This window comes from Paralichthys olivaceus, chromosome 22, assembly GCF_024713975.1.
Source record: "Paralichthys olivaceus isolate ysfri-2021 chromosome 22, ASM2471397v2, whole genome shotgun sequence".
Classification (NCBI taxonomy): Eukaryota; Metazoa; Chordata; class Actinopteri; order Pleuronectiformes; family Paralichthyidae; genus Paralichthys; species Paralichthys olivaceus.
In genome coordinates, this window is record NC_091114.1 from 12,722,877 (window position 1) to 12,735,496 (window position 12,620).

The window sequence follows — 12,620 nt, forward strand, 5'->3', positions numbered from 1 at the left end:
TCTATGTTTAACAGAGTAGGGATTTATAAGGCGTGAGGCCACAGGGGGTAGGTAATAAAAGAAGGAAGGATTTTACAATTGCAGTAAACGGAAGATCCACATATGAGTAGTTACTAAAAACAATCTTAGTTTAAACAAAAAGTACATTTGGAAACAGACAATCAAGATGCGATCAAAACCAAACACTTTGGAAATCATCTGCAGGACTCAGACTACTGGGTCTGGGGAGGCCTTCGTAGACCAGAGACCGCAAAGGCAGAGACGGAATGAGAAGGTCTGGTCTGTGGATGATTTCGAGTGCGTCACCAGCTTATTATGCTCATACCATGGCATCTTTAGCTATCTTCAGCCGTCCACAATGCTAGCTTGTAGCTTTATCATCCATGCACAATGAATCCAGGGATAGGTTCCCCTAAATGGATCCACCCACTGGATCCTATGTTACTGCCTCTGAAGATGCGGCCCCTGAGTGCCACAAGCTTGCATCGTCTAGCCAGTCCAGTTGAAATGAATGGCTCTTCCATCGTGCTCCTGCAGGGGGAGGCCCTTACATAGAGCATCACCATTAATCCTCAGAGACTGAGCGTAAAGAGTTTTGAAATGAATAAAGTGAGTTTCTTTGTGTCCCAGTCACCCGACAAGAGCATCGGTTCAGCAAAACTTTAACTTCATTCAGTGCCAGCATACTATAACATCCAGAGCCAACACTTTTTTTTACATTCTCCCTCTCTAAAATATCAGTTCTTGGCAGATACAGGATGATTTCGGAAAAATTGTTGTGGCAAATAAAATAGTAGTAAGGTATGATAAGGATGAGGCAACAAAACATTCCAGGGTTAAGGTTCGTGAAGGGGCAAGAATGCTGCATAGAATCTGAGACAATCTGACGATCTGACATTTACACCCAGTTCATGTAGTGATTGACCGGCTGTGTGGAGGTGAGACAGAGGGCAGTGATTGAACTTTTCTCTTAAGCCCACTATTTTTTATTTTGTTCTTGATAAAACTTTTTGGTGATTCTGAAACGGACACCAGACTTCTAGAAGTTGTTTAATGTTCTTTCTCCTCTCACTCTCTCTCCAAGATCTAGGGGTGGATCGGCTGGATGGATGAATTGTTGGTGAGTATAAGGGGTTGTTATTGTTGGGAGTATATATTCTCTAGTCCTACAATTGCAGATGTTATGATTTACTTTCTTTCAGCAAACTTTGACCGCATGAATGTAGCATCTTAGCCCCCTCCAGCTGCTGAGTAGTTAGACGAGCCTCCTGAATTTACATCTAGAAATCCATTAAAAGCTCTCATTAATAATTTCCACTGCAGGCCTCATAATTCTTGACATGGAGCACAGGGGGAGTAACTTGAGAAAACCTGACCAAGGTCCTTCCAAAAAGAAATAAAAAGGTAAAAATAGAATGGCACTCAGTAGAACGCATACGTCACCCAATCCCAACAGGCTTCATTTTCATTCAGACATAGTTCTAAAACAGTCGAAGATAAATTGTCAATTCACCACTGAATTCAAACATTCTCAGCTGCACACTGTGTTAGTTAAAGGTTTGTAGCCCTGTTGTATAAATGCCTAAAGAATTTGGATCTGCACCAACTTACTGATTTTTTCCAACAATGCCTTACTCCCAGGGAAATCTGTGAAAATGTCTGAGAAATGCCTTTTTTTTTAATGTTAATTAATGTTCAGAATGAATACAAAAATGTTCTGCCCCTTTCTGCAGATCTGCTCCAAAGTGTAATGGGTTCTTTCTTGGCCCATCCTTCCACCGAGTTTCATGGAATCAAGTCAGTAGATAAAACCAACCAACCAACAAACAAATGGACAAGGGTTAAAACACAAGCTCCCAAAGGTAATAATAATATGAAATGATTTGCTTTGTGAGAAATTCCTCAGTCCCAGTGCTATTGTACAAGACATCACTGCCATCACTTGGGAAACGGGGGGACATGAACACATGCAGTGGAGGCTTTGTTTGGTTGGGATATGAGATATTGTCAAATATCAGGCCCATATCTTCATTTTCATTCCTGTTGCATTTCATTTATTTATTTATTTTTATAGTTGGTGGCTTCCCCCTGCTCCATCCCACTCATCACATGATAAAGGTGGAGTGTGGACACAGTGATTTGCATGCTTTAAAGTAATTTAGGAGTGACCTTCAAAAAGAAGGCAAAGAGTGCAAAACAAATAAGGCAACCAAAATGTCAGGACTGTTATGGGAGGCGGGATGTCATTAGGAAATGCAGCATAGCAGATCCACCTTAATTCCTTGGGAATGGGAATCTATCAAATCAACAGAGCTTCATTACAAAGCAATCAGATGAGATGCATCTACAGATTTGCAAAAAAGATGACATTGTAGGAGGAAATGCTTTGGTGATATTTTAAATGTCATAACATTATTACTTCTTGGATAAGGCTCTTTGCATGGGGTTGACAACTGAGGACGAGGGAGATTAGCTTTGGATAAAGAGCAAGTTTTCTTTCATTTATTCTGTGTTTTTGTGTCTCCTGGGAATTCTCAGAGCAACATTTATTTTTTTCTGAATTAAGACCAATAATCAAGTGATACAAACTACAATGTAACTCCAAAAGATAACAACAATAGTTGAAGCTCATAGTTTTTTATATTAGCAGTGTTTCAAATTATTACGTTTGATGTGAAAGGGGCCGCTTGTTCGGATGCAGCCACAGGGAATTATCAGCTATCTGACTCTGCAGGTTCCCTCAGCTGTAAGGAGATTTTAAGTGCTTTCTGTCAGACCACAGCAAATATTGGACGTAGAGTATATTCACCAAATAGCCAGAAGAACAACTGCAAATAGTACTAGCCTTGCTCCAGGTGTGCTCAGTGAGCAACCATACGCAACCAAATCTTTTTACCCCCTAGAAAGTCCTTGTGTAGATGTTAGTACTTAAGTATAGGAACCTTTGCGGTGGTTTGGATTGATGAAGTACTCTAGTGTTTTATTTCCAACGGTCAAAATCTGCAGTAGCTCATAAAATCTGTTTTCTTACTTGAAGTCTAACATTTTGGGTTTTGAACAATAGTCTTGAGACCCCAGTGGAAACCCAGGCAAACAATGGTCTGCAGGTTTGTTGAAAATAGTTCCTGGGACTAAGCACTCTTTTGAATTGTGACTTTTGTGCCACATATGACACTGTTTATCTTACTAGTGTGTGTGAAAAGCAATTAATAATCACTTTTAAATGGTGCAACTTTGTTATTAAGTTGTTTGAAAAACTGCTTGTTTTTATTTTTATCCCAATTGCTGCTGGGTAAAAGTAATTAGACGATCTGCAACGGCGTTACTCACATAGTTGAATTGTGTGAAGGTGAACAATTACCATTTTGAGATGAATAAATTAGAGGAATGTAATTAACAGCCCATATTGAGTAGATGCCAAACCAAACTCTGGCATTTCAGAGGAGATCTAATCATGGGTTGATTAGTTTTGAACGTTGTTCTCAATGGGTGGGACATCTGTGGGCGCGCCGTTAAGGAGGGTGGAGCTTGCGGCAAAGGCTTCAAAGTTGAAGTCGCGGAGCCGAGTCTCCGTGTCGACCTGAAATAGTGCAGAGAGCAATCAGTGACATCTGTCCTGACCAAGGTGAGATAACGGTGAGCATGAGCCAGCACTGGGGAGAGTGAGCAGCTGGACGGAAGACTTCCATTACAACTTGTATCACCTGTGAGATAAAAGATTGAGATAACAGCAACATTTTCTTTCTTAATTATTTTGGCTTCCTCGTCGTTTCATGCCGACCTCTGAAAAAAGCTTTCTCACATGTCTGGTGTTCTCGTCACGGCTTTCTTTCTTCTACACAATTCTTTTTTCTGGATGTTTGCACCTTCTTAACCAAAAGCGGGCAAAGGGTTCTTTGAAAACAAGAAAGAAGAAAATGACAAGTAAACAATCTCAGGTCCTTTTTGTAAAATTTCTTTTAAAGTGGATTTTCTTCTTCTATCTCTGATGGGATCCCTTTGTTCAGGCTCTTCAGAACAAAAGTAAATGTGGGGGGGGGGGAAAAGCAATCAGTGTCATAAAGCAAACAAGCTGATTTAATTTGATCAAACTTTTTTTATTGGCTGAATCGGTCTAATTAAGGCAGCGTTTCAACACTTTAAGAGAGATTGTTTTTTGTCTTTGCATAAAGCAAACGTGGGCAAATAGAGAATTTAAATGAGGGATATTCTTCTTTCAAATGTTACTTGATTGCCTCTAATACTTCATACTGTATTTTCCGAAGTAAACTGAGCCACTGAAGTGTAAGTGCTTGGTGTTAACAATAGTTTAAATGAAGCAAGCCGGATACTTTTCCCTGAGTTTGTTGGAATATTCGAATGTGAGCAAAAATCGCTGAGTAAAAGCTCCATGTTCTTTTCAATAGCTTGAGTTGGCCGAGTGTGAAAACACTTCAGCAACGCAAGTATGACCGGGCATGTAGATTCATTTTATATGTTTGAAGCACTTGAATGTGAAAGGAGGAGAAAGTTAAACGCTTGAGACAGAGTTGTGTTTTGAGGGAGCACTTTGTCCTTGGTGAAAATGCAATGTACAACACAAAGAATGTGGAAATAAGACAAGAAATGAGAAAAAGGGCCTCACAGTATCTCCACAGTCCCCCCAGGCCCAGTGGAGGACTCTGCACTGCCCACGATCATAAATCCAGATCTGGGCTCTGTGGTATAGGGGCAGCTCCGTGCCTGCAGCTTCCAGATGATTCCTCTCTGTCTCCCTCCTCCTCCTTTTCCACTTTATATATTTATTTTTTTAGCCACACTGTACCTGTTGGAGAAAAGCAAAATACATCCTACAAGCCGCGTGGAGGCCAAGTCACCACCAACTCAAAGGATGTTGATCACTTGTGTCTTATCGCAGGCAGAGCCAGGCCACCCCTTGTGAATTAAAAGAGAAATAGTATCTCGCTCGCTCATTTTTCACCGCCCAGAGATGTTCGGTTGCTCCCTTTCTTCCGGCTCCTGTGCCAGAGAGATAATCCGGGCCCATTCCGGGCAGCAGAATCCATCTTTCTCAGGGTTTTGGACTGCTAGTCCTTGGCTCCTCTGAGGTCATCGGTATCCAGACCGAACTGAACCTTTTTGGGGGGGGGGGGGTTAATACTGTTTTTGTTTCCACTTCGTCTGATGCCAAAAGTGTAAGATTCTTCTCATAAAGACAACAATGCTCTTTATTTCCTTCAAGTTATTAAACCACATTAAATGAAGGTTGTTGTTTTCACTTTTCTAACTCATGTGTTCGTTTTACTTGTGGCAGATATATAACTATGAGTTAATTACTACCTGTCATGAACTTTAATCCACATGTCAGTTCCATTCTACCGACAGGTAGATGTTGATAAATACACATGTGTGACTTTATCGTCCAGTTATTTGAGGTTAAACATCAATCATTATTAAAGTGTGTGAACGTAAACTGTGTTTTTAAAAACTGATGACATGTCTCGACTCCCTCCCACTGTCCAGAAATGAAACCGGATACAAGCGCTGCCATCTTGTGGATTTGGAGCTGGAGTCTGTGCCGTAACGTTCGGGGGGGTGGAGTCGTGGTAGCGAGGTCCCACGAATACACATGCTTGACGAATGGTGAGTAGGTCTCAGCTGTCATTCGTGATGTTTGACCCTTTTTTCATATTATCAAATAACTAAATAGAAACCAATCTCACCGGAAACATGAGGATGTGTGATGAGAACTTCCTAAAATGACAGAAAATATTACATTTAAATTGACTTTTTAGTTTGGTCCATGTCCTGTTAACTAACATGGAGAAGTCGGGATTTATGACCCATACTGAGGCCGGCCACCAGGCGATGAAGACTCTCTGGTTTCCCCTCTTTGGGAGCAGCCCTGTCGTTCATCTTTTATATACAGTCTGCAGTGGCAAGTCTTTTTGTCCAGGAGAAAATATAGGTTTCTCTACTTCAAAGGTTCTCATCAGCAGTCTCAATAGATGGAGAGAAGAAAAAGTCCCTTCAAATCCTCTGAAATTACCATATCACTTTGAGAACACCTAGACTAAAGGCGCCTCGGCAGTGATCTGAGCTGACCTGTAGTCCTTATGAATATAGCAGACTTTTCCCTCTCATACCTGGGGAGTGTACCTTGGTAGGTTCCAACTTTGTGATTGTAACAGAGCAGGTTTTTATTCCCCCTGCTTGGATCTCGAGCTTGTTACAAAAACCATGCTGGTTCACTCCTGCGGTCATTTCACCTGTTACTGTACATGGATAATTCTGAAACCACATGTAGAGGAGCTAGCCTCTCTGTGCACGCTGCAGCAGACCTCCTGCTTCCTGTTGCTGAACACGAAACATCAACTGGTGAGGATTTTGATTCATTTATTGTTGCGGCCCTGCACGGAGGTTTGTTTGTGAAGTATATACAGCAAACTGCAGTATTGGCTGGATATTACTGTGTGGTGAGCTAAGCCTCGTCCTTGCCCTCTCCTCGAACGGCAAATAAAAAAAATCAGACATCCTACAATCCTGGATATCAGCACCCATGAAGCAGAAGTAAATAAATTGCTTCGAAAAAAGATATTTTCTTCTAAGGTTTTCTGTGTCTCCGAGAGACGACACTAACTTTTGTGAGGGAAACACCGGTGTGACTTGACAGGAGTTTAAAAGGTTTATGAAACGCACAGCGAGCGGTTGTGAGTTCCCGTATGTGTACACGCCAGCAGAGGGTAAAGAAAAAAATCTCTTCCCCCTCACTCCTTATTCACACTCGCAAGTGTGGAAACATACAACTGAAGAAGCTCAAACATCCAGGTACACAGTGTGAAGCATCCGTGTCTTCATGTGTTTTGCCAATTTCTTTGCTTGGTTTCAGGCGAATGCTTCAGGGCTACTAATTGGACGGCAGGCCGTGCATGCTGAATGGCATATGTTTCTGCCTCTAATGGCCCTCCTGTAGTAGCTCAGTGACAGAGGAGAAGAGGTGCAAACATCCCTCCTCTTTTCAAATCTTTGATCTGGCATTTTGTCAAATGTTGCTGCAACACCAACGTGTGCAGAACTGAAATAGTTTTCAAATAGTCCTGATTGTTATGACAGTAGAGATGCGTTTCACAATGCTGATTAACTGGACATAATCACAGGTACTTAGCATGGGTCTAAATTAATCCGTTATTCTCTATGAGAATTGCTTTTCAGCGACAGCGTTCCCTGCTTTGTTTTAAGTGTTAACACATTACCGAAGGTCAAGATGGAGAACTGTCCGAAAGAATAAGTTTGAGCGAGGGAGGGGAAGAGTAAAGATCTCAAAGCTCTGAAGGGTTTCCGTCTCTTTCAGGCAGGCTCAAGGATGAGGACGGCCGGTTCTGTAATTGGTGCTCAAGATTTTTTAAAGATTTTTCTATTAGAACAGTCCAAGACACTTCATAAGATTAGTTGGGCCTGAGAAGACGGTGAACGAATTAATGATTAGAGTGGGTTCTAACAAAGACTTACCATCAGTAGGTTTTGATTCAGGAGTCTTGTGTGATTTTGTAATTTTTTTTGCAGATCACAAAGTTAATTTTGTCTCCAACACGGATTCAATGGGCTGAAAACTCAAACACCAGCTGTGTCTCAAGCTGCAGGTACCTCTTACAAACAAATACAAATGTCACACTATAAAAAAAGTACATCATCGTACAGCAACTGCTCACGCTTCATATATATAATCTCGCACTAGGACGTATCAAGCTGTCAGTCAGTTGCTGTGACTCTCGAGTGATTTGCTCAGAGGTCTTTCCCCTGTTGACGAAGCAGGAATCATAAGTCCCAGACTCAGTTAACACAAACAGATGTGACGAGGGAGAGGAAGAGCCTGATGGGAAGGAGAAGCAGGCGGCAGCCAGACACATTCGGTGTAAAGTCCCCGGTGTATTTGTTTCAATCTACATACCAACACAGGTACAAACAAGATTTATGTACAGCAACATATCCCTCTCCCTAAGATTTATGAAAAGGTTTCCTACTGTACAGAAGAGAGACGAAGCTGAGCAGAGCACGAGTGGTTTAACTGCACACTAGTTCATTACAATGTTTTGGTTTTACATTCATTTTTACCGCGTTACAAGATCCTTACAAGGGCTTTCACTGTTTGAACATCTTGCCGCATCATCGGACTAACAGACCCAGAGCTTTTGGACCAAGGAGAAGTGGGAAATTGAGTCTTTCAGTGTGTTGGATACTGAGCAATATAAATTGTTATTATTATTCCATAAAGTTCAGGTTGGTGCAGGCGCTGCGCTGTAAAGTTCAGGGTTGTGGGGCCTGTGCCAACTAAAGAGATGGGATTAAAAAGATTTACATGTGGCATACGACTTAGTAGTGATGGATACCATTTTCTTAATCAGTATTGGAGGGATTGTCAAGATATTTGGTTTATTGCTCCCTAGGATCGGTTCCATTGTCTAATTTAAACTTTACTCATCTTTACATCCATGAAATTTAGTTTGCAAATTTGCGGCCTCTTGCGGAAAAACGTTGTTGTTTCCCAGACTTTTAAATTTTGTTCCATCATAAGAAATGACATTCCCATCAGCCTCAGCTGCACTTTGTTTGTGTGCATATGTTAGCGTGCTGACATTGGCACAGTGTGTCCAAGCATGGCCAGAGCTGCAGATTTGGAAGGTACATGGATGATTGTGTCTGGGCTGAAGTGAAAACAATACTCGGAGCACATTCACTATGATGTACATCCATCTCTGGTTAATAAATCTGCCTGTTCTCAAAGAATACTTAACCTCGGCCTGTGCTTCAAAGATTCATAGACTAATTGCAGCTCTGTCAGACAGTCAGATACACTTGACGGTCAGAGGACAGGTTGTCGTGTTCCTCGAGTGCATCCGATGATTGACAGCCAGATATCAAGTGGCGAGTAGTGTGTTTGTCACTGCACCATGTAATCAAGTCTTTACCTGCTATCTGTGAAGTGCCACGCTGGTTACTGGCAGTGTGCAATTACAAAAACCTGTTGACACTTTGCAAATGTGCCTTTTTATCCTCTTATCATTGCCCCCACCACCCTTTGGCTTTATCTACTTTCTTATTTATTTCTATTTTTGTGACTTTTTTAAATTTTAGTGCTGCTTCCAGTTGCAAGCATTAAAAAAAAAATAACCTGCACATTCATCATCTTTCAATTTAGAGCCTTGAGATTCACCCTCCTAGATGCACTAATACCCCAACAGGCAGTCAGATATTTGCATTTTGATTAGAGGGAGCCTCGTCTCTCTCGTCTGCAATTCCACACGGCAATGCTGACGACAGTCTAACCGTAACTGCACAGATTGAAACTATACAATTAAATAATGATTCATATGGGAGTGGTGCTGGTGAGGAGCTCTGTAGACCTCTTTGAATGCCACGTCTGATGATTTCTTTGGAGTAGTGTTTCCCTGTCACTCGGATTCAAGAGGGAGCCTCCAAATCTCTCATGCTCTTGCTATTCCCTTTCACCCTGATCTTTTTTCTAGGTCTGAGATCAGTGACACCGCTCATTGTTGAGCTGTTATAATAGGAGAAGGGAGAGAGTAGCCAATTTGAGCTGTCTTGTGTCACTCATAAAAAAAGTGAACTATAGGGAAAAACAGTTCAGACTAAACCATGTGGGAGTGGTTGTATTGCTTGTATTAGTAAGAGCTTCCCTCTGATGTAGGGGCTTGGATGGAGCAAAAGAAAACCAGCAAATGAAATGAAACAAAAGTTTTTATCTCCCCGATGCCTGTGATTCAATGTGCCAGAGTAACTGTGCTCTGTCTCAAGTTGTTTTGTTTGTGTTGTAGTAATTTCACAGGGAGGAAGGCTTGTGCATACAAAAGCTTTTTATTTCTCAACACAAGTTGAGGGCAGAGACCCATCCCGTTAGGTTGACCATCCTCTGCAAGGTCGCCTGGGCACGCACGGAAAAATCAGACTGACAGATGTCAATCAAAATCCCCATGCAGACATCCCGTAACTGTAATGGAGGCGAGTGCGGTTATGTATCAATAGACAGAGATTGAAGTCATACATTACCATATGTTTGCATAACCTTGGGGCTCGGTAACCTTGAAAGAGACAGCTGTTTCTCAGCTTGGATGCTCAGTCACCATGAGATAAGATTTCAATTTGACTAGCAGGAGGTGTAAATTCACAAAGTGTGGAATGAATTTCATAGATTTTCTCTCCGTATCCTTCTGCTTAACGTAACTAAATCGTAGCTGAGTGTTTTGTTATTATTGCTTTAATAAAACCAAAAGAGAGTTTTGGGTGAACTATGTTCTATCGCTCTCTTTCTCCCTGAGGCCTTTCCGGTTCCAGTTGCTGTTTGTCTTGGGGCATTGTTTTATTACCTTCAAAACTCTACTGGGAAAATCTTAAGACAAGCGTTGCCTAGCAACAAGGACCTGACGGTTCCGCCACAGGAGCGGAGTGAAGAGCGGCCTGGAGCGAAAGGGAGGCAGGGAAATGGGGGGAGGGAGGCAAGGGGAGGAGGGAGGCAAGGGAGGGGAAGAGGTAACACTCAGACTGGAACAGCAGCAATATCGTCACAGCTGGGGCCGCGGGTTAGGAGCTATTGAAGCAGCAATTGCACGCTCACCTGTCCCCTTTGAATCACCAGCGGAGGCAGTGAGAGGTGATAAGATGAATGTGAATCAGTTTATCTGGGGTGATTCTCTGTTTATCAAATGCCAAGTACTTTAAAACAACTGTGTTCCAGTTGCACTCAGAGAACTGGGGTTGCTACTACGGTTGGGTGTGTTTTTGAGTGGTCATCAAGACTAGAATAGTGGTAGATAAATACAGACCGTTTAGCAAAAATTCTTTACTCTTCTGTCCTCAAGAAATAAAAGTCTGAACATTTGTAGGTTCCTTATTCTCAGATACGAGGATTATGATCAAAATATGGATAGAAAGAATAAAAAACACATTTTCCCAAAATGTTAATCTATTCCTTTAAAATGTCAGCAAAATATTGAAAATGTCCGTCACAAGTTAACATGAAATTATTTATTCTCCTCCAAATATACTCAGATATTCTCGTAGTATTTTACTGGTGATTCTGACGATTAAGTGACGAATCAGATATGAAGAAATTTGTTCAGGTCTTGAATGTGGTTCTTATCAGGCTCAGGGTTTTTTTGTCAAACCAATAGTCAATGGAAACATAGTGTTTATAAGAGACGACATGGTGACACGGTAAAAGCTTTTCTCTTCAAGTATTGATGGGATCAGTGTGTCTGCTCCTCAAAGTGCCCCTCTTCTCCTGTCTTTACCCACTCAGGCTATCACCCTTTTGGTTCAGGAGAGATTGATAAGCACCGGCTTCGGGGCAAATAAAAAGTATTGCTGTGGTTACAAATTGAAGTCCGAGTGAGAGTATGGAGAAGAGCTGTGTGTGGATTGTTGTGTGTTGCTCCTCGTGTGGCTCCCGCTGACATTTGCACTGTTAGAGGTGAGGATGCACAAACTGCAGTGCAGGGCGCTTTGCTGGCATCGCACCAGATATTTAATCATAATTAGCCAAACAATTACTGAGCTAATTGTTATTGGTGAGATATTGGAGCGCAGAGAGGAGAAATGTCAAGTTTATTAGCAAGGGATCTTCATCCTCTGGCTCTTCTTTCTCTTTCTTCACTTTGCAGCATCGACCTCATCCCTCACCTCTTCCGTACTCTACAAACTCAGCACAGAAATGTGTCCCCTAAACTCAAACGCTCATCTGTATATCATCGCCACTTGCTCAAGCTTTTTTGTGACGGTTTTCTAAAGGGAATAAGAAAAGGGAGCGAAAGGCCACTTAAAGGCCAAAGTGAATGGCGAGGCCTTTTGAGGATCAGCATTGTATTTCACAAAAAAAAGAGCTCAGGCTCGAAAGTGTGTGACTGATGAATGTGGAGGGGTCACAGTGCTCTGTGAAGTGAGGCCGCTGTGCTTTGGCTATTGATAGCTTCACCAATACACCTCACGCTGGGCGGGAATCGATATTAACTGATGACTGGGAAGCTTGTTTGTGCTTCTAAAGCACTGACTCACGCAGAAGTCCATCCACTAATAAAGTAGATTATATTATTAACTTTGTCACTTTGCAGATTGAATTTTATAACAGCTAGCGTTTAATTGCCATAATGCATTTCAGGTAGAGGGGTTCCGATACCATTTTGCCCTTCCCGATACTTTAAAAAAAACCTTATTAGTATTATTGTGGGACTTTCCATTGTGAAATTTTGCCAAATTGCTGACACTTTGGGTCGCTCTCACTAACGCTGCACTACTGAAGATAACTGAAATCAGACGCTGTTTTGGAGCAGAGACGCCAAGAGAATTGCAGTTTTTATCCAGGGGAAACTAATATGCATTAAAGACATGGTATCGGAAATAGGAATTGGAAATGTTGGATCAGTTGCTATGTGCAAAGAAAACTGTCCGTAGCTCTCAAACTTAATTATGTTTCCTTTACAACTACAGACTTGAAACAGGAACTCTCGATTCTTCTGCATTGTTTTTCCTTCCACATAAATTCTGTTTGCAGTTTTCAGTCATTTTGATTCTGCTTCCATCTGCCGTTTCCCATGAAACCCATAATTGCTCATTTATTCATTTTGTCAAAA

At 41.7% G+C, this 12,620-nt stretch overlaps 1 long non-coding RNA gene across 2 annotated transcripts in view; it reads left to right on the top strand.

The window, feature by feature from the left end:
- LOC109634800 (uncharacterized) overlaps positions 1–7,619 on the top strand; it is a 105,565-nt gene extending 97,946 nt beyond the window's left edge. The window contains exons 3-7 of one of the 2 annotated variants that reach the window (XR_011239927.1): positions 1,085–1,120; positions 1,324–1,404; positions 1,734–1,862; positions 5,503–5,622; positions 7,543–7,619. This is a non-coding gene — a long non-coding RNA (uncharacterized lncRNA). The remainder of the gene's footprint in view (positions 1–1,084; positions 1,121–1,323; positions 1,405–1,733; positions 1,863–5,502; positions 5,623–7,542) is intronic. The other variant, XR_002203085.2, reaches the window with a different exon arrangement.
- Positions 7,620–12,620: the final 5,001 nt, after the last annotated feature.